This window comes from Aulonocara stuartgranti (genome assembly GCF_965226115.1).
Source record: "Aulonocara stuartgranti genome assembly, chromosome: 3".
NCBI classification, from domain to species: Eukaryota; Metazoa; Chordata; class Actinopteri; order Cichliformes; family Cichlidae; genus Aulonocara; species Aulonocara stuartgranti.
Genome location: NC_138941.1, coordinates 45,885,365 through 45,909,127, shown reverse-complemented (window position 1 = coordinate 45,909,127; position 23,763 = coordinate 45,885,365). Strand labels below are relative to the sequence as shown.

The 23,763-nt window shown below is 39.1% G+C and overlaps 2 long non-coding RNA genes across 2 annotated transcripts; both read left to right on the top strand.

The window, feature by feature from the left end:
- Positions 1–283: 283 nt before the first annotated feature.
- Positions 284–1,053, top strand: LOC309704061. The gene is made up of 3 exons (XR_014276137.1): positions 284–304; positions 383–439; positions 872–1,053. It is a non-coding gene; the product is annotated as an uncharacterized lncRNA (long non-coding RNA).
- A 5,076-nt stretch (positions 1,054–6,129) lies between these two features.
- Positions 6,130–8,913, top strand: LOC309697377. The gene is made up of 4 exons (XR_014273810.1): positions 6,130–7,134; positions 7,672–7,718; positions 8,089–8,181; positions 8,823–8,913. It is a non-coding gene; the product is annotated as an uncharacterized lncRNA (long non-coding RNA).
- Positions 8,914–23,763: the final 14,850 nt, after the last annotated feature.

Genomic DNA, 23,763 nt, shown 5'->3' with positions numbered 1-23,763 from the left:
ACATTATTATGTAAATAACAAAATAACTTAAAGCAAAAATTGGGAAACGTAAAGTCGGAAGTCTTTATATTAACGGCCATCAGTCAAACAATATTGTTTGCTCAGGGTATAACCGGAGTGCGTTGTGTGTGACGTCTTCTTTTGCGCATGCGGGCCGCTTTTAGCGTTCACACTAGAGCGCGTTTGCTGTCGCATTTTATTTGTAGTGTGAACACGCAGACAAAAAAATCGGATTTGATCAAAAAATCGGAATTGAGCATTAAGACCTGCAGTGTGAACGTAGCCCAAGACACTGTAGATTGTGGTAAGTTACCACTAGCTTGGTTTCTGTGGATAAAATGTTTGTTACAAATATTAAAACTTAATCAAATTGTGTAATCAGCAGATGAAGGACCACTCACAATGCCTGCAGCAAGTGAGACTGCTGCTCCCTCTGAAGGTAAGGGGTGCAGTTGGTTCTCTAAGCTTATTATTGTTTCATCACTTTGCAACATATGGCAAACTGCAGAGTGGTGGCAAAAAGTCACTTGGATGAGTGACAAAATGTTTCTCCCACTGAAAACGCTACGTCCAGATTAACAGAATCAACGTTTTGGGATTTACTTAACTGGATGATTGAGCATGTATCAAGAGACTTTTATTCAACTTTTTATTCAGTCTTTTATTCACAGCGGAACACTAAATGTTGTCTCATTTTAGAAATTTGATAAATTTTCAAAGAGAATTTTAGCTCGTTTTGATATTGATGGTAGCAACACATTTCAGAAGTTAGTACAGGGTAGCATCCATTCTTTTAGCAAGCAAATGTTTTTTGTTTTTTTTGTTTGTTTTTTTGTTTGTTTTAACTACTACTACTTTATATATCTTCCAGAGAAAAATGCTGCTCAATCCCACAATTCCCGAAGAGCTCCCAAAAACATGTGGTCCAAGGCTGAGGTTGCTGCAGTGATGAGGCATTTTAAAGACCACATAAACGAAGGGAAACTAGCCACCAAAAATGAATGCAGTCATTGCAAATTGGTAGAAGATCCGGTGTTGGCAGGAAGAACAGTTCAAAACAAGAGATTTTGTAAGAAACAGAGGATTAACTGCAAAAAGGCAGACAAAAATGAACTAAAATAACTGTTTAGCCAGATGTGGTTTTACATCTTGGTCAGATTGCCAATTGTTGTTAACACTGATGTTCTGTTTAAAGAAAAAAAAAACAGTTCTTGTTAATTACAGAAGTAGTTTGTATTTCATAATTTTTACATTAAATTTATTTATTTATTTATTTATTTTTGACAGGTTCCTTTTTTAATATTTTTTGACAGGTTATATTTAAAATAAAAAATTATAAATGCATATTTTCTCCCCTTAATATTTACCTTTAAACTATTAAAATTCATTTTAAATGTTTTTAATTTTTCTGTTTTCTATATTTTTGTATTTCTGTGGGAAGCGTGGGCATTTTGTCCATAGATTTCTTTTTTATATTTATGGTTAAAATTAATGTTCAGATCCAAGAACACTAATAAAATGATGTTCCAGTAATCCTGTGTCCTGTTAGATGTGTATTCATGGCAATGATGAGCTATTTAAATTTTACATCATTGTCCCTTTAAAGACCCAATATTGTTTTGGGGTTTTTTTGGACCTCATAAAACACATCGTTGTCAAGTGGACAATGTCTCCAGAAAACACAATAGTCTGGTTGGTGTGTATCAGTGTATCTAGACTTATATAGGGAGTGTATGAGGTCTGAAGTGACCCAATTTTTTTTCAGATTTTTTTCGAACACTTTCACCTCGCTCCCTTGGCTCGAAGTCCTTTGAAAACGGTAGTCCACTTAAACCACCACCGGGCGGATTGACGTAGTATAGTCCCTCCATACCACATAGACCCGTGTGTGTGCAGTCCTTTTTACATGTATGAAAATGGTGTGCGTGGTTAAACATGAGCTTCTACTTTATACTGGTTTCAAGATCTCAACTTGACTTTGCAGGGTAACAACATGGGAAAGAAAGACAAAATAACAAAACACTTCTGACAATCAAGTAATCTTGCAATAAATCTAAATATGAAATGTTTGCATTTGCAAATAAGGACCTGGATGTAAATAAAACCATTTTCTTAAGCTTGACCAGCCTCTTGGTGAATGTTAAATCAGGAGATGAAATTAAATTCAGCATGAGCCTCTAGTTTAAGAAGGGTTCATAAACTCAGTGTGGTCTTTAACAACACAATAGAAACACTTTTGAGAGCCACGTAATCTTAAGCATTTTCAAATTTGCATTTACAATTAAGGACTTACATGTAAATAAGTGCATTTTCTTATGCTTGATCATTCTCTTATTTAAAGTTAAAACAGGAGATTAAAGTAAATTCAGCTACATTCCATTTTATTTCTATAGTGTCAAATCACACCAGCACTGCAGTATCGGCCTCAATGCATCTAATGGACCCTTCAATAATAGAAAGAAAACCCCAACAAACAAACAACTTCCTATGAGCAAGCACTTCACGACAGTAGGAAGGAAAAAGTCCCTTTTAACAGGAAGAAGCCTCAGGCAGGAGCAGCGACTGGTTGGGGTGAGGGGAGGGAGTAAGGCCAAAAGGCACACAGTGCAAGAGAATAACAATGATTAAATGCAGAGCGTTGTATAAACACATATAGAGTGAGAAAAGGTCAGTGAAGAAGAAACAATCATGCACATCATGGGAAGGTCTAACGCAGCTTAATTAAGTGAGGTTATCTGATCCAGCTCAAATGATATGCATTGAAAAAATGTTTTAAACCAAATCTTAAAACTGAAGAGGATGTCTGTTTCCCAAATCTAAACTGGGAACTGGTTTTGTCTCCCATTCTACTTTTAAATACCCCAGAACCACAAGTAATCCTGCAGTCTGAAAGCAAAGTGCTCCACTGGATTGATATGGTACTATGAGGGGTTGACACTATATCGCCAAAAGGCTTCACTCACCCATGCAAATCCTTTTATTTAGGTGTCCGAGTCACTTCTATAGCCACAGGTGTTTAAAATGAAGCCCTTGTTTCAGAATGGCTCGTTCTCAGGAGCTCAGTGGATTCCAGTGTGGTAGTTGTCAAATTTAGTCCCTGATAAATATTCAAAAGTATATATTTATATACCACCAACAGCCACCTAAAGCTGCTTTATATTTTAAGGTAAAACCCATGTAGTTAGTAGTATTAAAATAAAGTGGAAGCAATTAGGAATGACAACAACTCGGCCAGGGAGTGGTAACCAAATTCCCTTAACTCTTCTTCGTAATTGTTTTGCATTGCGTACAAATACATTGACCTTCAGTTCCACAGAAGGATTCACAATTAAAACACCGCAGATGTATGGCACCATATCAGGTACTTTTATAACTGTGATTATAAATCATAAATATTGACAGCTCATTAAAAGAATATTAATAAAAATGAAGTATCTGGTTTTGTTTTAAATAGTTACACTGTAGTGTAACCAATTTTACACGACTTAAATGATGCTGTTTTGTGTTGTGCTGTGTTCAGATTGTTTATTCTATATTTTGTAAAACTGTTGTGCAGGTAAATCCAATTTTGGATATACATGCAGTTGCAAATATATACACACACTCACTCAAAATCTTTTAATAAGTGTTGCTCAGTATTCTATGTAAATACCTTTTAACATGACAAGACAAAGGTCTAACTCCTCATTAGCTGTTATGATTGACTACTATCGGTAGTTTCTTGTTGCCATTTTTCCCATAAAAAAGGTTAGTTTGACAGCAATTTTGGACTGACCAATACTCAGAACACTGGGAATGCTCTCTTTAACTCTTACTGTTTCTCCTTGTCCTGGTGCTCATGGGGTCTGGTCAAGGCTGGACTGGGACAAAAAATCGGCCCGGGCATTTTGACTAGAGACCGGCCCACCAAAGATTGAAAATGTGACGTCATCCAAGGGTAAAACCGCAAAGGATTCTGGGAACTTGTGGCAAGAGGTACTAGCGCACGCAGGCTTTCATTCGAACTCAGTGACACAGCGGTAAAAAGAAACCCAAAAAATGGCAAGAAGCTGTTGTATTATTAACTGCAATAGGCGGTCACATGACAGCCACGGGAAGCCGACGGGTAAAGAGATCGGTTTTTTTATCGGATTACGTCGTTGAAGAGAAATTTTTTAAGCCATGTTTCCGAAGTAAGAGCCGACGGATGGTCTGGATATACCAAATATAACGTCTCAGAACACTCCAGCTCACATGTTAGTCTGCTCCAAGCATTCCCACAAAGGTCAGAGTTTTGTAGTAGTTAATACGTCATTTTTCTTAACATAATTGGTGATATAGGTTACAAGCAAGTCCGGCGCTGAACAGAAATTGTCGCGCTATGCTCCTTTATTTATTGTGCATAAATAGTGAATTGTCCTGACACAATATTACGTTTCGCTTCTGTTATTACCATGGTACATTGACAAAAACATATACTTTTATTCACAGGATAAAACAGTTGTTTTGTATCACTAATTGTCCAGTGCGATTACAACATACAATATTATTGTCACTGCTACATTTCTGTAATGAACCAGAAATTATTTCCACTACTAATTAATTACCGTTGAGCTCAAAGGTTATATAACCTTTGAGCTATATTTTGATTGAGTGTGTGTATATATTTGCAACTGCATGTATATCCAAAATTGGATTTACCTGCACAACAGTTTTATTATCCATGGCTTCAAAATATAGAATAAACAATCTGAACACAGCACAACACAAAACAGCATCATTTAATAAACGGTTAACGAATGTGTATCTATGACGACGATTTGTAAGACTGGTAAACTTACCTTTGTTCGTACGATGGTCTTTGTTCTACAACTGTATAATTATAAATATACGTGGTGCGTGGTGAAAGTTGGGCTCACGCTAATGTCTTTTGTCCCTCTGTGTGCTCGTAAGGGTCTGACCCTTTCACTCCTTTGATTTTTCCCTCGTATCTTTTCTTTGTCTTTTCGTCGAGTCTGTCTTTGTACGGACCGGCATTGTTCTCCTTTGTTTTGTTTTTTTTGTACCTTCCATTTTTGTGCGGCAAAGAAAAAACAAGAAGGTATTGGAACCGGAGAATGAACGTTTTGCGGTGCTGCAAATGCTTGCATTTGATGCGGTACTTGGATTGTTTTGCCACGAGTTCCCGGCATGCAATACGCGAAAATCACGTGATTGCTAAACAAGGGGGAGGGTGTATCCAGCCTCCTCGGCTGTAATTGGTCCAGCCCAGAGTCGATCATGACCAATCCAACACCTTTCATTATATATACCCTTCCTAAAAAAAAAAAAAAATCGCCAGCGGCCCACCGGGCAACTGCCCAGTATGCCCGATGGCCAGTCCAGCTATGGGTCTGGTCCTCTGTGGTTCTCAGGAGTGGGGTCTGGCCAGGGCTGGGACAAAAAATCGGGCCTGGCATTTTCACTAGAGACCGGCCCACCAGGTATTATAGGAAAAACCATAAAGTCTTTGAATGAAAACAAACGCTGTTGTCACAGTGATGTACACTGTCTTGTTGGTATATACAGTATGCATCAGTCTAATAAACTTAAACCTACACCATCCTCCCTATTCTGGTATTCTAAACAGTACCCGAAAGTAGACTGCTTGGTCGAGTTAACCTCATGAACTATCTACAACACATGGTGAAAACCTGAAATTAAGACAGAGAAGACTAGAGGTGAGACATGATCATTACTGATTACTGATGACAGATTTAGATATATTTTCATAAACCATTCATTTGCCACATCAATAAACAGCACAGCATGGCAAAATATTTTTTCTAACATGGCAACCTTTAAAAAGTGAAAGGAGATAGAAAGACAGGTGAGAAAGAATAAAACTTAATTGACTTTTTGATGGCATTTTACACAAAGTACAGGTACAGTATCTAGAAAATGTGGGAAAATACTGGCATCATATACAGTACTTAGCTACTTCTGAAGAAATTATGATGGGACCCTCAAAAAAATTACTATGTACAATAATCGATTTCTATTCATTTTACATCAGATGAAAACGTTTGTTGTAAGATTCAGATAATTATTTATTAAAAGCGAGACATTTTAAATGAAAATAAGAAAGTATGTCTTTGTGCCCCCCTTTCCCTGTTAATGCCCTACCTGGCCCCCTGGCAAAACTTTGCTAGACCCGCCCCTGCAGAGTTACCAGCTGTCAGCTACCTAAAAAAGGATCCTGGTGTTATTTGTCTCTCAGAAACAGTTCATAACTTCCCTTCAACTCATTCATGTCACCTAAAAGGTAAACCTGTTTCTCCATCACCTGTTCAGCTCTGATGATTCAGTAAGATCATCTCCTGGTTTCATCTTCATGTTTCCCTCTCACCAGATATCCAAAAACCGATATCATGACCAGCAGCTTTACAGCTGTGGCTCCAGCAAACATCAGCTGATACTAGAAATTAATATTAAATAAATTCTAACAACAGCTGATCAAGCTTAAACGTGCTGCTGTTGTTTAGGGCGGCATCTGCTGGTTTTCTCTTTCTGGTGCAAAGTGGGCGATAAACAAACAAGAGAGAAAAGCCGATCAGCTGATCATTGATCACTTTCATGATTGAAGTAGAAACAGGAGAGAGAGGGGAGAGAATGAGAGAAGAAGAGGCAGCTGTGCAGCGTAAACACAGAATAACTCCAGCTTTGTGTCTTTTTCATTGTAGCTGAAGTCCGGGACAAACTGTTCCTTTTCACCTCAATACGAAACGCGCAATATTTTCTCTGAATGCAGGACGATTCTGTTTTTTACGGGACGGTTGGCAACTCTTCTAACTAACCTTATTAATAAAATAAGATAAAACGAGTTCAACACTCAAAAAAGTGAAATTTGGTGGTTATTGCATTTACAAGACTCTAACATGTAATTTGAACACAATGAATTTATGTTTCCAAGGTGAACGTAATAAAATCATATAAGATCTACATGAAATTTACCAACTTAGCGCCTCTTAAATTTATTCTTGTTGATATGACATGATAAAATCTAACAAGAGTGGTTAGCTGCCTTAAAGACTCGCGATATCACAAGATCACGTGAGATTCTAAACAACAAGAGGCAGGAAAGCACATGGTTTGCTTCGCGGTCATCTTGGAAAGGTAAGAGTGAATCTATCTTCATCCATCTTGATGAAAATACTTTTTGCACAAAGGTATCATTAGTTTGTCGATTCTTTTCAGTTCTATTTATTCACATTTGTTTTTTTGTTTTTGTTTTTAAAAATATCTGTTTGTTTATGCCATTCTAGCTAGCTAACACGTTAGTGCAAGAATATAGCCCAATGTCATGCAAGCATGATAGCCTAATATGAAAGACTTAGCTACTCAAAATATAGATATTGTTTATAACTTAACCTCTGCACATAAGCTAGTTTGGCTCTACCACAGAGACTGTTGTGATAAATTTACATTTTACGTGTGGGTTGTTGAAATTTGTAAGTTTGTAAGTTGCAACTGATGGACAGTGGTTTATTTAACAATTAATGTGTTTTTAGTACACTGAGGAGAAAAGACAAAACATGAACAGATGTGTTTTCCTGTTTTTTAATGTTTTTGAAATTAAATATTTTTCTACTTAATAAACTTGGAGACTTGCAGTTCCCTCCTGTAAAGATAATAAATGTTTAATCTTATCAGGTGGTGAAAGGTCTGGAGAGCTGGCAGGCCAGTTCATCAAATTCATGGTGAGCTAATATTTTTCTTAAAAATTATCACATTCCCATGTTAAAAATGTAATATATTCATTTGTAAGTGACATATAGTTTTGAGACCAAGAAAACATTGCATTCTGATTTTATGTACACATCATCTAAACTTTCTTGAATTGGGGGTATGGCATGATTAAATTAATACACAAATTACAAAACAATATTAAAATGACAGACTTGTCTAAAATGCATAAATACTATTTGAAAAGATTAAGACTGTAAAACAATAGCCTCTGTATTTCTCACAAATTCCTGGTAATTCAACTAAAAGTTCTTTAATCCCACTGCTAGGTCGTTGAGATGGATTTCCGTATATATTTGTTTTTTCCCCCCTCTGTGTATAAAGACTGATGCTGTTGAAATCAGAAGAGAATACATCGCCAAAGGTCTTTGCGTGTACCTGAATGAAGATCCTGAGAAGCTGGTGAAGGATTACCTGGTATGTTAACTTGCCTGTATCCTTAACTAAGGAGATGATCAAAGATAAGCTTGAACTACATACAAAAAGTTTCAGGGGATGGGGTATTCCTATAAATTACCGGTGGCTGTAAAAAATACCTTTTAAAATAGGAAAAGTAAGAGCTTTAAGTTTCTCACTGGATACTACACGCACCATTCTTGAGTGTTTTATACTAACCTTATTATAATATCATTATAATAACCTCATTCATACACACATTCATACAAGATTTTTTATGTAACATTTACACTTCAATGGATGTATCAGGAGCAACTTGGGGTTCAGTATGTTACCCATTGATAGTTTTAGTATCAGATTAGAGAAGCCAGGGATTAAACCAGTAGACAACTTGCTCTACCTCCTGTGCCACAGTCACCCCTGTCACAACTCAAGATTTTGAAAGACAGGACATTGTTGAGGTATTGAATGAACTTCTCTTGAGTCAGGAAAAATATCGGGCAGTCATTTTTGATTACATTTACATTATTATAAGGCTTGAATGAATAAAGCTTTTAGGTATTTTACATTAATGTAAAACAGATATTTACTTTTAAAACCGTTTGCAATGGACATTAGTGAGAAATCATTATCTTTTTTTGTTTTTTGTTTTATTGTCACAGGAAGTTGATAACAAGCATCGCCACTGCCATAGCAGAGACAGTCTTTGGAATCTGTGTCATTCGGTCAGAGGGTGCGGAGCCTGGCGATGACCCTCAGGATAAATCTGTCACAATTTATAGACCACCTAAAGACAGCGCTGCTTTTATCAAGGAATTCTCAGAATTTTTAACAAACAATTCTGCTCCGCGGCTGCTGAGTGAACCCTCATCTGGGACTCTCCTCAGCTCTTACTGGAACAGTGGCGCGGCTGCCCCTCTGTTGGTCTTCCATGGTTTCTTGTGTTCTGGGGGCCTCTGGATGTCTGGAGTTTTGATCTCCTCCATACCTGCTTCACACCCTGGAGGACGGGGCTGTGGCCCCCCACACTCCCTAGCAGATCGTTACATGGAGAAACCTTTGGAATACAAGCGCGCTGATCCACACAGGTATGCACACGGGTGTTCACTGCTCGTAGACCCAAATTACACCTTTCTTGGCTGCTACCTCGAAGCACATCTGTCCTGCGTGCTGCACAACAACATTGAATATTTAGTATTTACTGCTGTTTACACTTAGCTAGATTAATGCGATGGTGTTGTGTTTAGTATGTTGCTTTGTTTCTTTTTTTTTGTCTTTTTTTGCTTGTTTTCTATTCTTCTCTCAACAGGTGATCCAGGAGATTTTTATTTTTTTTCTCCCCCCTTTCTCACTGTCCCTCTCCCCTTCTGTTTTTCCTTTCCTTCCTCTTTCTTTCTCCCTTTCCTATCCCTCACTGATGTCTGTCCCGTCTGTAACATCTGTAAATAAAATATAATAAATAATAAAAACAAAGATCGACCAAATGGACCAATACGGCAATGCCACGATGATCCATTTGGCAAAGTAAATCCATTGGGTATCCTTGTTGGTCTTCAGACAACAATTCTGATGGCTAAAGAACCAAATGGGACAGGCAGAAAAAAAAAAAAAAAAAAAATTTAACAAACATACATTCAAAATATAATATGATAATTTTAACCGGTGATTTTAACCTGCACATAGATAATCCTTCTGACCCTGCAGCAAAAGAATTCTTAAACATTCTTCACTGTTTGGATTTTATCCAGCACGTCACGCAGCCGACTCACAACAGAGGACACACTCTGGACCTGGTCATCACCCATGGGCTGTCCACCAGCGTGTCCTCTGTTGTTGACTTGGCTGTCTCTGACCACTACTGTGTGTTTTTTAACATCACCGGTTTTATTCAGCAGAAGACCTCGGTGCGAACTGTGAGGAGGCGCTATCTAACCTCTGAAGTGGCTGCAAATTTTACCAGGGTTTTAGTCAAATGCCCCCCCTGTGATTTTACCTGCACCCTGCGATTTGATTTTTAGTTATTTTAACAGCAAACTGAAGAAAAGCCTTGACTCCGTTGCTCCACTCACCACCAAAAAGATTAACGTAAAACATGCATCACCCTGGAGAAACGAAGAAGTCAAAAAACTCAAAAGAAATTGCAGGGCAGCAGAAAGGAGATGGAAGAAAAATAAAAATAATATCAACCATCAAATATTTTCCGAGCAACTTAAAATGTACAATAATACATTAAGGAAGTCAAGAAATTCATACTTCGCCAAAATAATCAGTAATAACAAAAATACTCCCAAGGTCCTCTTTTCCACCATAGATCATTTATTTAACCCTGATTTTAACAGCTCCCAAAGAACCCCCACAGACTCACTCTGTGAGCAGTTTGCAGACCACTTCAGGGGAAAGATCAGCGCCATCAGATCTGATATTTTATCTAATCGCGATATGATTGTAAACACATCTGTGGGTTGTTGAAATTTGTAAGTTTGTAAGTTGCAACTGATGGACAGTGGTTTATTTAACAATTGCAGGGCAGCAGAAAGGAGATGGAAGAAAAATAAAAATAATATCAACCAATTTTAGACAAGTCTGTCATTTTAATATTGTTTTGTAATTTGTGTATTAATTTTAATAACTACAGACCTGTATCCAACTTACCATTTTTAAGTAAAGTCTTAGAAAAACTTGTTTTTACTCAGATTACTGATTTTCTCAATGATAGACAGATCCTGGAGATATTCCAGTCTGGATTTAGGGTGAACCACAGCACAGAGACTGCTCTCCTAAAGGTTTTAAATGATCTTAGATGTAACTGGGACGCCCAAAAGCTCTCAGTCCTGGTGCTACTGGATCTAAGCGCAGCCTTTGATACAGTAGACCACGCTATTCTTTTAAACAGACTGAAACACATGGTGGGCCTCTCTGGTGCTGTACACAACTGGTTCACTTCCTATCTCTCTGACAGATCTTTTATGGTGAGTATGGATACATGCTCCTCTAAGATCCATAAAATGACATGTGGTGTGCCTCAAGGGTCGGTTCTAGGCCCTGTACTTTTTAATTTGTATATGTTGCCTCTCGGCAGTGTCATCAGGAGGCATGGAGTGAACTTCCACAGTTACGCTGATGACACGCAGCTGTACATCTCCGTGTCTCCTGATGACACCAGACCAATGGATGCCCTTTTTAACTGTATCTTGGATATAAGATCTTGGATGGTAGAAAACCTTTTACAGCTTAACCAGGACAAAACTGAAGTTTTAATTGTCGGTCCTGAGGCTCAGAGAGAGAAACTCTTGTCTAAATTACAGGCATTTTCACTATGTCCTTCGCTACAAGTGAAAAACCTGGGTGTTATTTTTGACTCTGAGCTTGGTTTTATCCCACATATTAAACATGTAACCAAAATTGGATTTTATCATCTAAAAAATATAGCCAGAGTCCGCCCTATTCTCTCTCGGGCCAACACGGAGATGCTGATGCATGCTTTTATTACCAGTCGCATTGATTACTGTAATGCCCTGCTCTCTGGTCTTCCTAAGAAGAATATTTCAACTTTACAACTCTTGCAAAACTCGGCAGCTCGTGTGCTGACGAAGACCAGAGGGCGGGCCCACATTACACCGGTTTTAGAATCGCTGCACTGGCTCCCCGTGTGTTTCAGGATCGATTTTAAAGTTCTTTTATTGGTTTTTAAATGTCTTAATGGTCTTGGGCCTTCTTATCTCTCAGATCTGCTTTTACCATACGAACCCTCGCGGACCCTGAGGTCCTCTGGTACTGGCCTTTTGATTGTCCCTAAAGTCAGGACACATACTCACAGAGAGGCAGCTTTTCAGTGGTATGGTCCTCGTCTGTGGAACAGCCTGCCGGAGGAGCTCAGGGCCACAGAGAACGTACATGTTTTTAAGAACAGGCTCAAGACCCACCTTTTTAATTTAGCTTTTACTTAGCGTTTATTTATTTTTTATGCTTATTTATTCTATCCTGTTATTCTATTATTAATTTAGGATTTACCTAATATTTCTTGATTTTATTCTTATTCATTTTTTAATCTTCTTACTCTATTTCTATTTATATTTATATTGTATCCTGTTCTTATTTATTTTATCATTTTACCCTGTATACATCGTATTGCGTCATATCTCCAGTGTTTCCTCGGAGGGCGCTCTCTGCACCGGGGCTGTTATTGACCGTGGCTGCTGGTCTCTGGGGTCCTCTCAGCCTGGTTGGGGGGCTCCTTGGCCTCCCTCCTGCTGTGTGCCCAGCCCGGAGGCTGCGGTCTGTGACCGGCTCCCGGTGCAGACGGCTCTCTGTTATAATGTTTCCTCACTTGGCTCATGCGAGCCCAGCCCAATTTTTACTCTTTAAGTGTGCGCGTGTGTGTATGTGTGTGTGGGTGGGGGTGGGGGGATATATGTGTATTGAGAGTGTGGGGAGTGAGTTGGAGGGTGGGGTGGGCTGCTTTTAACTATGTAAAGCACTTTGTGCTACATTTTTTCTGTATGAAAAGTGCTTTATAAATAAAGATTGATTGATTGATTGATTGATTGATTGATGTTGTGATTGTTCTAGAGGGGGTGGAAGTGATGGGTGAGTTGGGCAATGTAGTTTTTGCAGTGACAATGTTGCTTGGTCTGGTCTATTCACTGAACCTGAGCTACCCTCTGGAACTCAGGTACACCTTTGAGGTCCTGCAGAAGATTCTTATGGAATTAGATGCACACGAACTATCCAAAAGCACACAAAGTACAGGTTCTCAAAACACTATTTTCTCGTTGAGAAATGTTTCCATTACAACAGCTACACCATGTATCTGGACCATGAACCTAAAATAATTGCAGATATTTTCTTTTTTGAAAGTGCATCTGTTGACCTTCAAAGTAGTTGTATTGGTCATCAGAAAATCACCTGATTCAGCCATTCATTGTTGTTAAAAAATTGTTTTAACAGGTTAACTTTCCACTTTGTCCACTACTTTTTTTCTGTTATGTAACTTGTACTTGCATTTCATGTATTCTTTATACATTATGTGAAATTTGCTATAAATTCAATAAATTGGAGAAAACAAAAAGATGTGTATGACAAATTTTTATTTACCTTTTAGATGTAATAGTGAAATGTATGTTAATCAGACTCTAGACTTTGTTAAATGCTCCAAAAAATTACTCTTTAAATTAACTTAAAATAATCATGGAAAGAATTTCCACGTGATTAAATTGCTTTCTATTAGCATTAAAGACTTGTGTTGGAATAACTTAATTTGTATGAGTTGGTTCAACTCAATTAACTTAAGCTGGGACCAAATTTAGTAAATTAGTTGGAGAAAACCTACTGAATTGAGTTGGAACAAAACTCTTTAAGTTGGATCAACACTATTAAAATATATTGGATCAAAATGCAGTAAATACGTTGATTCATCAATCTTTAATTAAGTTGGTCCAACTTGAGTGCATTAAGTTGGAGTAACAGAATTGCATAATGCTAAAATAAAGAAATTTAATCACGTGGAAATTCTTTCCATGATTTTTTTATGTTCATTTAAAGAGTTATTTTTTGAGTGAACATCAATATTATCATAGCACCCGCCCAGCAGTATATAAACTCCGTCATGCTAGCTAGTACGCAGTACGAGTTATTGTGACTGACTATAAGAAGTCAGCATAACGAAAATAAACTCCACCTAAACTTGGTTTATATCTGACCCAGAGAGACTGCAGGTCATAACTTCTTACCTGAAGTTCAGTTCACCACCTCAGGTCTCTGCTCCTCCTGCCTTTCCGTCATCCACCTGCCAGCGTGTTGCATCTGCTGGCCTCCACCACTTGCTAATGTTACTGAATCTGTGGAAGCTCCACAATAGCCACCACCAAACAACTGAGTTATTTTTACACATCTCCCAGCATCTGGCCAATCCACCACCTTTCAGTGTTTATACCGTTAAGGAAAAAAAGAAAAAAAAAACAAAACAAAAAACCCATCGGCCCATAAAAACGAAAAATCACCATCGGCCCACTGGGCAAATGCCCGGTATGCCCGATGGCCAGCCCAGCTATGGATCTGGCCTGTGTACCTCTCTGGGTGGTTTCATGAGGGATAGCATGCTGTTGTATGGTGGATGCTGGGGTGGCTTTATGGGGGCTCACCAAACCGACAAGCTGGAGTCAGAAACGTATTTTTTTGTGGTCTTTACATCAAGGGATTGCAACCCTAATCCTGTTAACATAAATATAATTGGAAAGACCATAAACTTGGCAATCATGCTGAATGCTACTGACACCCTTTAACGAGAAGTCTGGGCTCGGGAGAACCCGAATGCCCTGGAGGGACTTTCCCTGCCGGATACACGATGGACGGGTGGCAGAGGATCGTGTGCCTGGCGGGACTGTCGATCGAGGACGCTGAAGATAGCTACCTATTCGGAACCACGATAACAGGGTTCTTGCTGATCGGAGCTGGCTTGGCCCTAGATTATCGGAGAATTAAGAGAGCGGAACCAGCTGTTCAAAGGCTGCCCGCTGGGATTGGAACGACAGGTGCGACTTCTCAGAAAGGGCTCACTGAAGGCAGCATGGTTAAGAGCTTGGAGGCGCTTACGACTGCAGTGAATGCTCAGAATAAGACCTCTGAGCGTATGTATGTTGGATTACATCAGGAAAGAATCAACTCAGAACAACATCTCTGGGCGGAAGCTGGATTACATCTCGGATCAGTTGGCTGCGGTCGCGAGGTCTCAGAATCTGCTATGTGAGCAAAAAGAGTGACAAGACCACAGAATCGACGGTGTGGTGGGGCGTGGTTTGCGGGGCCGTGCGGACGCACCTGCACGGCATCCGCAATCACGCCCGCCGTGTTAAAACACGGGGACTCAGGGGTTGATGTGTGTGTGGTGTGACGTGAATTAAATAAAGTTGGCTCTGAACGTTGCTCCGTGGTCCCGCCGTGCCTTATTCACGCCACATTGGTGCCGAACCCCAGGAGGCGGGACCACGGAGCAACGTTCAGAGCCAACTTTATTTAATTCACGTCACACCACACACACATCAACCCCTGAGTCCCCGTGTTTTAACACGGCGGGCGTGATTGCGGATGCCGTGCAGGTGCGTCCGCACGGCCCCGCAAACCACGCCCCACCACAGACGGCTAATAACATCACGGAGAAACTCCCAGCTATTAACGGGAGATTGACAGACCAGTGTCGGAGTGTTAAAAACAGCTTGAACTTCTCATGAGTTGTTTGCAAAAGAAAAATCACCATCATAATGCGGCTACCCCTTCGGCGCCAGCTGTGGGCTCAAGGCCGGAGCTGAACAAAAACTCCCTGATAACGACTGTGTTGAGTCTGTTCCTTCCCATTCCCTACAAGGCCACCTGGGTTGGCTGGAAGACTGTTCACTTAGCCTGGCGGGGCGAAGGACACTGTCTCAGCTGAACTTTGGACACGCACACACATATATATACTGATAAGCACTCACTGACGCATCACCCTCCCTACCCCGGATCCAACGCCACCTCCAACGCTTACCTCCCCTCTGATGTGGACATCGGGTCAGTTGGAGGCGCAGTCGAAGATTGCAGCGGTCCCAGATCAGATGTACACACTGGAACACTATCCCATGCTGTGTTTATTGTGTTATGGTGTGTTGATACCTGTGGATTCCTGTATTATCCTTCGATGTTTTGTTTTTCCTCGCTACCTAGCCTGACCTGTCTCCCCAATGTGATGATTTTTGTATTTTATGTACGGTCGGCAAGGTCTGTCATCTCGGTTGTGGGCAAAAGACCTGCAACTGACAAATAAAGGCTATCTCTCTCTCTCTCAATAATTATTTTCTGCAGACTGTGTGTTTTTACTTTCGTTGTCAGGACACTAGATAATATTTTTTAAAAAGCACAACTTAAATTAAAAACTAATTTTAGAAAGTAACTAAAAACAAATTGACTGAAAAAGTTAGCAGGAAAGAATAAAGCCGTTGTGGTTTAAAGATAATCAGCTCCGCAATCATGCATGACAACAATCATTCCCCTTTGTGATGCCTAATTAAAAGAAGACAGGCTAATTATGTTTTGTTATTTATTTATTTTTAGTCAGAATGCTTCAGCAGTATCACCTAATCCAGGGGTAGGGAATGTTAGTACTCGAGAGCCGGCGTCCTGCAGGTTTTAGATGTGTCCTTGATCCAACTGATTTAAAAGGCTTAATTACCTCCTCAACATTTCTTGAAGTTCTCCAGAGGCCTGTTAATGAACTAATCATTTCAGTCAGGAGTGGTGACCCAGGGTGAGATCTAAAACCTCCAGGACACCGGCTCTTGAGGACTAACGTTCACTACCCCTGTTCACTACCCCCGTTAGTCCTCAATGAATTCCTGATGGGTGTGCGGACCAGAGCTTCTGCAGAGTAAAGTATACGGACCATAGAAAACGTGGACAATGAAAACGAACTGGGCAACACACTGAACTTTCCAATGAGCAGTATGGCTGTGGGCTGATGGCAGTGGCAATGTGGACTTCACCAAATGGAGCCTTGTTGAAACCAAGCAATTCTGCAGGCAATGAGTGGTGTGGAATAACCAAAACAGATGTACAGGGAGTGCAGAATTATTAGGCAAATGAGTATTTTGTCCACATCATCCTCTTCATGCATGTTGTCTTACTCCAAGCTGTATAGGCTCGAAAGCCTCCTACCAATTAAGCATATTAGGTGATGTGCATCTCTGTAATGGGAAGGGGTGTGGTCTAATGACATCAACACCCTATATCAGGTGTGCATAATTATTAGGCAACGTCCTTTCCTTTGGCAAAATGGGTCAAAAGAAGGACTTGACAGGCTCAGAAAAGTAAAAAATAGTGAGATATCTTGCAGAGGGATGCAGCAGTCTCAAAATTGCAAAGCTTCTGAAGCGTGATCATCGAACAATCAAGCGTTTCATTCAAAATAATCAACAGGGTCGCAAGAAGCGTGTGGAAAAACCAAGGCGCAAAATAACTGCCCATGAACTGAGAAAAGTCAAGCGTGCAGCTGCCAAGATGCCACTTGCCACCAGTTTGGCCATATTTCAGAGCTGCAACATCACTGGAGTGCCCAAAAGCACAAGGTGTGCAATACTCAGAGACATGGCCAAGGTAAGAAAGGCTGAAAGACGACCACCACTGAACAAGACACACAAGGTGAGACGTCAAGACTGGGCCAAGAAATATCTCAAGACGGATTTTTCTAAGGTTTTATGGACTGATGCAATGAGAGTGAGTCTTGATGGGCCAGATGGATGGGCCCGTGGCTGGATTGGTAAAGGGCAGAGAGCTCCAGTCCGACTCAGACGCCAGCAAGGTGGAGGTGGAGTACTGGTTTGGGCTGGTATCATTAAAGATGAGCTTGTGGGGCCTTTTCGGGTTGAAGATGGAGTCAAGCTCAACTCCCAGTCCTACTGCCAGTTTCTGGAAGACACCTTCTTCAAGCAGTGGTACAGGAAGAAGTCTGCATCCTTCAAGAAAAACATGATTTTCATGCAGGACAATGCTCCATCACACACGTCCAAGTACTCCACAGTGTGGCTGGCAAGAAAGGGTATAAAAGAAGAAAAACTAATGACATGGCCACCTTGTTCACCTGATCTGAACCCCATTGAGAACCTGTGGTCCATCATCAAATGTGAGATTTACAAGGAGGGAAAACAGTACACCTCTCTGAACAGTGTCTGGGAGGCTGTGGTTGCTGCTGCACGCAATGTTGATGGTGAACAGATCAAAACACTGACAGAATCCATGGATGGCAGGCTTTTGAGTGTCCTTGCAAAGAAAGGTGGCTATATTGGTCGCTGATTTGTTTTTGTTTTGTTTTTGAATGTCAGAAATGTATATTTGTGAATGTGGAGATGTTATATTGGTGTCACTGGTAAAAATAAATAATTGAAATGGGTATATATTTGTTTTTTGTTAAGTTGCCTAATAATTATGCACAGTAATAGTCACCTGCACACACAGATATCCCCCTAAAATAGCTAAAACTAAAAACAAACTAAAAACTACTTCCAAAAACATTCAGCTTTGATATTAATGAGTTTTTTGGGTTCATTGAGAACATGGTTGTTGTTCAATAATAAAATTATTCCTCAAAAATACAACTTGCCTAATAATTCTGCACTCCCTGTATGTTGTGAAGGTGAGTAAATGACTATGTGATTTTTGCACCAAATGCACCAATGCCAATACACTTTAAAAACCGTAATTACAATAAACAGCAACTTTCAAATCTTAGTATTTCATGCTTCCTTCCCTCCCACCAACCAACGAAGAAGACAAATGTTTATAAATGAATATATTAGTCATATTTAAAAGCAAAACAAAAAAAAAGTGAGAAAGATCTGAAGCTTGCTAGCACACAAACCTAATGCGGATTTGTAGTGAACATCAGTATATGCATTACTCTCCGGAACAAAGCTGGGAGAGAGGTCAAGCTCTGTGCAGACAGAAGCACACTGACATGGCATGCATGCATGTCAGAAGCACTAAGAATAAAAGAGCGTTTTTGTCCCTTACACACATTTCTTAAAACAGCAACTTGAAGATTAACTTCCATTAGTCCTGGGCTGGACCGCCTGTTATTAATGACCAAAACCTTGTTCAAACTTGTCTCTGAGACTCTTACTGTCTGCTCTTGCAGAACTCCCAAGTCTATTTCTATACATTAAGTTCTATTTGTAAATGTATTTAAAATTGATAGATACTGTGACTGCATGTATAAATTTAACATTGAAATTACTGCCTACAGTAAAATGACGTGTGTTAACCTTTAGTTTAGAGATTACCTGTCAGTGCACCTACCAACAACATCACCTCATCAGAGCATGCAAATCCATCTCACTGTGATGGATTTCCATACAGTGTGAATGTCTTGGCACGTTGCACACTTAAAACAACCACAGACATTACAAGGAAGCCACAGGATACACAGTGCATCAGATCAGGTACTTTCTAAACTTTGATTCTAAATAATTATTTACATGTACAAACATTTATTTATTTCTATTAGTTGCTTTACTGGTAGTTACAACAGTTGTTTTTAGTTCTAATGTCTGAATTCCTTGTAACTTATAAAGTTTGATTTTGTGTTACATAATTTGATGTACTTTCTGCTCTTTTTGCAATCGTAAACTCTTAAATTGTGGAGGTAAAAAAACTTTTGCTTTGATTTTTCGCTTTCAAAATTTGATAGTATCCTTATAGGATTTTTAGAATATAAACCTGCAATTATAATTATACTCAGAAGTACAAGTACTTTGTACAGAGGGGCCGCGCAATCGGCCCCTCTGGTGTTGGCCAGAGGGGCCGATTGCGCGATATGGCAGCCTCGCTTCTGTCAGTCTGCCGCAGGGCAGCTGCGGCTACAACCGTAGCTTGCCTCCACCGGTGTGTGAATGCGAAAGTGAATGAATAGTGGCATTGTAAAGCGCTTTGGGTGCCTTGAAAAGCGCTATATAAATCCAATCCATTATTATTGTTATTATTTAAAACTGTAGAATTTTCAGGTACCTATACTTTATTTGAGTATTCATTTTTCTGACAACTTTTTACTTTTACTCGCTACATTTTTAAACAAATATCTGTATTTTTTACTTCCTGTGTTTTCAAGTCGTTACTTTAGGTTCTTTTATAACGTTTATACTTGCGACTCAAAGTAGGCTGGAAGGAGTGCTGGTATCTGTAAATTTAAAATCTATAAATGGAGTGACACTTATACACTATAAGTGTCAGGTAATCAACATTTCCAAAAAAATTCATCAGCAAACACACAAACTGTTTGTGTGCAGTTGTGTTGCACAGTGTGTTGATAGCTTCAGGTCAAGCTGCTGTGCACTGGGAGATTTAAGAAAAGACAGGAAAGGAAAGCAAGAAGAGAGGTTACATTTATTAATAAAGGTTATTTAAAAAGGTTGTAGAAAGGACAGCTCAGTGACACATGATAAAATGCAAATTTAAAGCTTATAAGTTTTGTCATCATTTTGATTGTTGGATTCTTCTCTGTGTGTGTTATTGTCGCCTCTACCTTACAATATAAAGCTATTTGAGGCAACTATTGTTGTGATTTAGCGCTGTATAAATAAAATTGAATTGACATGAACTGATTACATATTCAAATCAAATTCAAATTCAAATTTTATTCATCACACACACAATCATACACAGTACAACATGTAGTGAAATTCTTATTGCTGTGCAATGCCCGACCATTAAACTACAGTAAAGAAATTTACATAATTTACAAATTTAACATTTAAAAAGTTTACAGAAAAATTAAATAGATAAATTTACAGTTAGAAAAAATTACAGAGAAAGAGGTAATAAGAGTTGCATAATACATTAAAAAAAAAGGTCTAACAGATAAACAATAAATTAAGAATTTAACCTAAGACGTAAAGACTAAACTAAGGATTAAAGGTAAATTATAAGATAAAAAGAGAATGTGAAAATAAACAGTGTGCATTCGTTGATGTGATGTATGAGAGTCCAGACTACACCTGGTTCAGGGCCTGATTAGCCTGGGGGCAGAAACTCCTCCTCATGCTTCCTGTTTTGGCCTTAAGAGAGCAGAAGTGCATCCCAGACCTCAACAGTGAGTAGAGTCCATTGTTGAGATGGGAGAGGTCCATCATAATCTTTCTGGCTTTAGTCTTGTACCACTTAGTGTAGACAGACAGCAGGTCGGGAAGTTCAGAGCGAATGCTGCATGGCCGAGCGCACCACTCTTTCTTTTAGCTGTGCAAACTACCGAGTAGTTTCACGCAACATTTAAGTAACACAAAGATACTATAGCTGAGTTTAGATATTCTGTCTTTGTATACAGTAAACTGTTGGCGTAAAATGAAATTTACTGAAGCTCAATGGCTTCATTATTTTTATGGTGCTTTTGTAAACATTTGATTACCAAATAATAAATTACCATGTATTTTGTGAATTCATTCATAGTTAATATTTTTTGTAAATATATTAGGTGCAATATATGACACAACATTTCTCTGCCTGGTAGGCTTTGAGACTAAACAAATAAGGATAATTTTCCATTCAAACAAATTCCCACAGTTGACTTCATTCAAATTCTTTCTGTGAATTGCAGGAATGTTCTTTGTGCTTTTGACGACTAAGACCAGGACTGCAGAGGTGATGACTGTGTCACATTCAACAGGTAACTGAGGACACCCCGATGGGCCTCTAAGACTGAGTCTTTCAAAAGTATAATGTGTTGATGACTCTACTGGATATCACACGACAGCAGACACTGAAGTTTAATGAAACCAAGCTGGGCAAATTAAGAATGACAGGTTTCTGAGGGAGTGGAACGAATCGCCATTTGAGTACCAAGGATCCAATAACTACAGCTAGTGACTGGATTCTGTACAGCCCAAGTTTGTTATTTTTTATTGATCAAAATTTTATTTTATTGATATAAAATGCCAGCTCAAGAGCACTCTACCAGCTTCTACCAGCAGCAAAAAAGAAGCCCTTTTAATTAGCAATTGACAGCCCTTATCATACCCAGCTGCTGATAAGCCACGTCCTCCTCATAACCTTTCAGTGTGTGTCCACACTTAACAAAACAAACACCTTATAAAGATTTATATATCATATTTTATAATTAAAAAGAATTATAATGTTTTATACATAATCAATAAAATATGAGTTTTTATTGAAAGTATCTATGCAAGTATGTGCAAAAGTTTTCCTAAAGAGCAGTGAACTGGACATGTGTGTGCTTAATAAACTGGCAAATTACAGCAGGATATTCCTATCCTCGGTCAGAAGGCACAGGTGACTTATATGATGAAAGAGAGGGTCCACAGCAATGATAATTTGGGTTCCTTTAATCCAAAACATCTTCAGAAGTGAATTTGTGTGAGTATATGTATGTGTGGTTCTGTAAAATAACGGAAATTACAATTAGCAAACAATTAAAGTCAACCAAACTGGTCTAAATAATACAGAAAGGGTTGAACAGAAAAATCTAATTCAGAAATCACTAAACACCACCCCCTGGTGGACACAAATGGGCTGCTGCACAGGGATGGACTCCATCTTTACTTTGAGCAGCTCAGTCCACAAGGGTGGCGCCATTTTGGTCAAATCAACATGAGTAACCACAGTGTCTCGTGGCGACACAAACCACTGGCAAACTCTATATAAGTATCACACGGCATACATGGGCGAGTATAGGATGAGTTACAACCATAGAACAAATACAAGGCACTTATCATTCACGCACACGCACGACACATGTTCAGTACAACTAACCAGCTCCACCAGCGCTATAACGGTCAACAAGCGCAAAAACAAACCCAGGATGGGAGCAATGTACCATCTTAGCCGCCATTTTTACTTCGATAAACAGAGCACGTTGTGTGTGACGTCTTCTTTTGCACATGTGGGCTGCTTTGAGGGCCATGAACCATTCCCACTAGAGCGCGTTTGCTGTCACATTTTATTTGTAGTGTGAACAACCAGACAAAAAAAAAATCGGATTTGATCAAAAAATTGGAATTGAGCATTAAGACCTGAGCCTTTGAGACTTCATCAGGAATTCCATGGGAATGTGGTAAAAAAAACAACAACAACAAACCATTAGAGTCCATCAAGGCAAGAAAAGTCCTTGAATGGTTTTATTCTAAATCTGTCATCCTGAGACTTTATGCTAAGCTGAAGGAAGGAGGCCTAGGACTAGTGAGTGTCAGAACCACTATCCAGGAGGAAATGTTATGATCACAACTGACCACAGAGGAAGAGGCGCAAGCAGAAGAACTGTCATGAAAGGACAAGCCCTGACACGGCATGTACCGCTGATGGAAATAAGTGGCTGATATTGAAAAATCCTAAAAATAGTGCTTAAAATGAGCTCTAAGCACATGATAGATAGATGGATACTTTGGTCTATCACACCCGGCAGAGTACACCAGGTGTGTATGGGCAGATGTGCCCTTGAGACAATCAGCACATCAACAACAGCTGAGTGCAAAATAGCTGAATTTAGGGAGCTACAGATTCCCACGGCAGAGTGCACAAACATTTTCTCTTTAAATATTCTTGGTTTTTTTTTTTGTTGTTTTGTAGAAAAGATGTAAATCAATTAGAACGATGCTGTATTAGTGCCAGACAATGTTATTAAATCATGGGGTGTACTTAGTTTGTCAAAGGACTTACATACAAGTTATGAATGTGTATATATACACATATATACATTTTAAAAGCATTTTACATGAGCTGACTTTTGTTGCATTATAGGTAGTCTAAGCATCGTTTCTGTCAACTTTTTATAGCAGTTTTAGGAATCCTGTGATTATATGACACTGATTTGCTTTTCTTTCTGAATGACTTAACAAATTTTTGTTAGTGTGATTTTAGTGTATAATTACCCTCAACCAAATAGTAACATTTTATCTTAATAATTTTCTTAATTTCTTATATTCCACTTACCTGATGACTGTCAGTGGTTCTTTAAATCTTTTGTGATGCATCTTTAACCAAATACATTTCAATTTCTCCAAAACTGCTTTGCACACTGTACAAGTAAATGCACCTTCAGATCTACAGAAGGTGCATAGATAAAATATATCAGATGTA